The sequence below is a fragment of the Gorilla gorilla genome, chromosome 15, assembly GCF_029281585.2.
Source record: "Gorilla gorilla gorilla isolate KB3781 chromosome 15, NHGRI_mGorGor1-v2.1_pri, whole genome shotgun sequence".
In the NCBI taxonomy this organism is placed as follows: domain Eukaryota; kingdom Metazoa; phylum Chordata; class Mammalia; order Primates; family Hominidae; genus Gorilla; species Gorilla gorilla.
In genome coordinates this window covers 99,360,626-99,365,411 of record NC_073239.2, presented here as the reverse complement: position 1 = coordinate 99,365,411, position 4,786 = coordinate 99,360,626, and the positions used below count along the sequence as shown (strand labels likewise).

General features: G+C 38.6%; 1 non-coding gene across 1 annotated transcript; it reads right to left on the bottom strand.

Moving 5' to 3' along the window:
• Positions 1-3,484: 3,484 nt before the first annotated feature.
• Positions 3,485-3,585, bottom strand: LOC115930728 (small nucleolar RNA U13). The gene has a single exon (XR_004067340.3). It is a non-coding gene; the product is annotated as a small nucleolar RNA U13 (small nucleolar RNA).
• Between the last annotated feature and the right edge of the window lie 1,201 nt (positions 3,586-4,786).

Here is a 4,786-nt window from a genome sequence, read left to right as displayed (position 1 = left end):
TGGCTCATTATCCAGCTTGCCATTCTGTGTCTTTTAATTGGGGCATTTAGCCCATTTATATTTAAGGTCATTATTATGTGTGAATTTGGTCCTATCATCATGATGTTAGCTGGTCATTTTGCAGATTTGTTTATATGGTTACTTGATAGTGTCACTGTTCTGTGTACTTCTGTTTGTTTTTGTAGTGGCTGGTAACATGTTTTCCTTTCCATATTTAGTACTTCCTTCAGGAGCTCTAGCAAGGCAGGCCTGGTGGTAATGAATTCCCTCAGCATTTGCTTGTCTAAAAAGTATCTTATTTCTCTTTCATTTATGAAGTTTAGTTTGGCTGGATATGAAATTCTGGCTTGCAAATTCTCTTCTCTAAGAATATTAAATATTGGCCTCCAATCTCTTCTTGCTTGTAGGGCTTCCATTGAGAGGTCTGCTGTTAGACTGATGGGTTTTCCGTTATAAGTGACCTGGCCTTTCTGGTCTGCCCTTAACCTTTTTTTTTCATTTTAACCCTGGAGAATCTGAAGATTATGTGTTTTGGGGTTGATCTTCTCCTGGAGCATCTTACTGGGGTTCTCTGAAGTTTCTGAATTTGAATTTTGGCCTGTCTTGGTAGATTGGGGAAGTTCTCCGGAATGATATCCTGAAGTATGTTTTCCAACTTGGTTTCATTCCATCTTTTTTGGGTACCCCAATCAGTCATAGGTTCAGTCTCTTTACATAATCTTCTATTTCTCAGAGGTTTTATTCATTCCTTTTCATTCCCTGTACTCTATTCATGTCTGCCTGTTTTATGTCAGAAAGATAGTCTCCAAGCTCTGAGATCGTTTTCTCCACGTGGTTTATTCAGCTATTAAGACTTGCAATTGCATTGTGAAGTTCTTGTGTTGTGTTTGCTAGCTCCATCAGGTTGGTTATGTTCCTCTCTAAGCCAGTTATTCTGGTTATCAGCTTCTGTATTGTTTTATCATGTTTCTTAGCTTCTTTGCATTGGGTTATAACATGCTCCTTTAGCTCTGGGAAGTTCATTATTAACCACCTTCTGAAGCTTACTTTTGTCAATTTGGACATCTCAGCCTCAGTCCAGTTTGTGTCCTTGATGGAGAGGTGTTGCAACCATTTGGAGAAGACACACTCTGTTTTTTTGAGTTTTCAGTGTTTTTGCATTTATTTTTTTTCATCTTTGGGGCTTATCTACCTCTGATCTTTGAGACTGCTGATTTTTGGATGGGGTTTTTGTGGATTCTTTTTTGCTGAGTTGTTTTCTGTTTGTTTATTTTTCTTTTAACAATTAGGCCACTCTATCATAGGGTAGCTGCAGTTTGCTGGGGATCTGCTACAGACCCTAGTTGCCTTGGTTTTTCCCATTCCTGGAGGTATCACCAATGATGGCTGCAACCAGCAAAAATGGCAGCCAACTCCATCCTCTGGAATCTCCATCTCAGGGGGTTACAGACCTGTTGCCAGCTTGAACACACCTGTAGGGGGTAGCTAGAGACCCTTGTTGGGGAGTCTCAACAAATCAAGAGGAACGAGATCAGGAACCCACTTAAAGAAGCAGTCCGGCTGTGTTTTGGAAGAGCATGTATGCTGCATTGAGGGGAACACTTCCTTTTCCTGACCATTTTGGATTGGCCAAAGCCAGCAGGCTGGAATGGCTGAGTTGACCAAACTGCAGAGATGGTTGCTGCCCCTCCCTGCAAGGAGTTCATCCCAGGCAGAGATTAGAGAACTATCTATTGAACCCTGGCTGGAGTGGCTGAAGCCCCCACAGGGAGTTCCTGCCCAGTGTGGAGGAATGGATTGGGGCTCTGCTTGAAGAAGCAGTCTGGCCATTATCTGGGAAGGAAGCTGTGCATTGTGGGAGACTCTTCCTTGTCCAGACCACCTGTGTTCTTCAAAGCTGGCAGGGTGAAATAACTGAATCTACTGAAACACAGAGATGGCAGCCAGCCCTCCCCCCAGGAACTCAGTCCTGTCTCAGGCAGACTCCAGCCTTTTGTCATTGGCTGGCTGGAATTCCAAGCCTGTGGGTCTTAACTTGTGAGGTGCTGTGGAAGTGGGGCCCACAGAGTGATGCTGCTTGGCTTCCTGGATTCAGCCCCTTCCTAGGAATATGTACAGATAGATTTCCTGCCTTGCTGGGGATCCCAGGATAGGAGTATGTAAAACTCCTGGGTCTCTATGTGTGCCTGCATGGCTGTTCTGCTGAGACTCCACACAGCTCTCTGTGTTGGACCCAGGGCCCTGGTGATGTGGGCTCATGAGGTGATCTCCTGATCCATGGGTTGCAGAGATGCATGGGAGAAGCACAGTTTCTTGGGACGGGTCGCACAATCACTCACCACTTCCTTTAACTGGGAGTGGGAGTTCTTTGGCTCTGTGCTGCTTCCAGCTGGGACATTATCCCTTCCTGCTTTTCTTCTTTCTCTGCGGTCTGGGCTGTTCGCCTAGTCAATCCCAATACAAGAACCTGGATATTTCAACTGAAGGTGCTGAATTCACTTGCCCATTTTCATTTCTCTCCATAAGTAGCTTCTAATCAGCCATCTTCTATCTCATTCTTTTTTAGGGATGACTAATATTCCTCTGTGTGTGTGTGTGTGTGTGTGTGTGTGTGTGTGTGTGTGTGTATCAATGTCTTTGTCTAGTCATCTGTCAGCAGACATTTAGATGGTTTGCATTTTGGCTATTGTGAATAATGCTGCAATGAGCACAGACATGCAAATATCTTTGTTAGGTATTGATTTTATTTTCTTTGGGTATATGCCCAGAAGGGGGATTGCTGGATCATACTGTAGTTCTGTTTTTAATTTCTTTAGAGACCTCCATACCATTTTTCTTAATGGCTGGATCTACTTTTCCTCCAACAGTGTAAAAGAGTTCCCTTTTCTCTACATCTTCATCAAGATTTGTTATCTTTTAGAGTTCCATTTTCTCCATACATTCACCAACATTTGTTATATTTTGATTTTTTGATAATAGCTATCTTAATGGGTGTGAAATGGTATCTCATAGTGGTTTTAATTTGCAATTTTCTAAAGATTAACGATGTTGAGCACTTTTTCATATGTTGAGCACCAACATATACCTGTTTGTGACATTTATGTCTTCTTTAGAGAAATATCTACGTAGGTCCTTGGCCCATTTTTCAACCAAGTTATTTATTTTTCTACTCTTGAGTTATGTGAGTTCTTTAACCCCTTTGGATATTAACTCCTTATCACATATATGATTTTTAAGTATTTTTTCTCAGTTTAAAGCCTGTCATTTCATGGTGATACTTTTTTTCCTTTCTTGTGCAGAAGTTTTAGTTTAATGTAATTCTACTTATTTATTATTGTTTTTTTGTGGCCTAGGCTTTAGTTGTGATATACAAAAAATCATTGCCAAAGCCAACGTCCAGGAGCTTTTCTCCTATGTTTTCTTCTAAGAGTTTTATAGTTTCTGTCTCAACATTTAGGTTTCTTATTCTTTTTTTTTTTCCCCACATCAAATAGGTAATGTGCCAACATCTTAAGGTTTAAGGGAGGCACATCTCACACAGGAGTGTGAAATCCCAATCCCTATTCTTATGAACCACAAAAGGATCTTTTATCCATTTTGAGTTGATTTTTGTGTATGGTGTAAGATAAGCAACTAATTTCATCATTTTGCTTGTGAAAATCCAGTTTTTCCAGCACCATTTATTGAGGAGACTATCCTTTCCCTGCTGTGTCCTCTTGACACTTGTCTCAAAAATTATTTGACTGCATATATTTGAATTTATTTCTGGGCTATTGTTTCACGGGTCTATGTGTCTGTTTTTATGCCAGTACCATACTGTTTGATGTATTACTATACCTTTCTAACATAATTTTAAATCAGGAAGTGTGTGAGGTATCACCATTTCTAATCACTAAACAAATGCCCTGTATATTTTTCAGAAAGCTGAAAACAAGGATTCCTTTGCATTTATTTTTAGGTCATGGTCTCTGAGATTAAGCATTATTTTTGGTAAGGTGATCACTGCTATGTTTTTCCTAATCTTATAAATATTTTTGTTTGTTAAATTTAAATAATGGTCCCTACAGCTAAGATTATAGAATAATGAAATTTTCCCTTGAAGGGTCTTAGAATAATGTATTGCTAGTCCAGGGTATAATATGTAGAACCTTAAAACTTTTGGAAAAAATATAACCCTTGAGAAATAAATCCAAGAAAAAGATTCTCATCAATTGCAGAGAAAAATAAACTTCCTCATTCACAAAACAGAGCATCCATCATTTTTTTCCAACTGAAATAAATATAACCTGAAAGCAAATGACAGTGGATTCTCTTTGCCTTTCCATGGGATTACTTCCTCACGAATGTGAACGATTTGGAAAACAAATAAATAAGACAAAATATAACCTTGTTTTAAATTTGAAATTTCAGATTGAGCATGAAAGAGAAATGATAGTTTGTTTCACCATTAGCTATCAATCAATAAAGTATGCTAAATGGTAGATGATGTTCTCTAAATATATTTTACAGAAATATATAATGTACACTTTTAATTAATAATTGCTTTGACACTTGGTAGTTGTCTCTTAGGATTCTGCATTTCACATTTTACTATTTATACACTATCTTTAGAGAAAGTTGATAATAATTTAGTTCTTTTTCATCAAACAACTTTGTACTTATGATAATTTCTATTATGTCTAAAGTTAGTCTTTTTATTCACATCATATCCTGACTGACATTTTTCTGACCACATGCCAAGAGCAAAAAGAAGAAAGAATTGGTTTTAAGACTCTTACAGGATAAG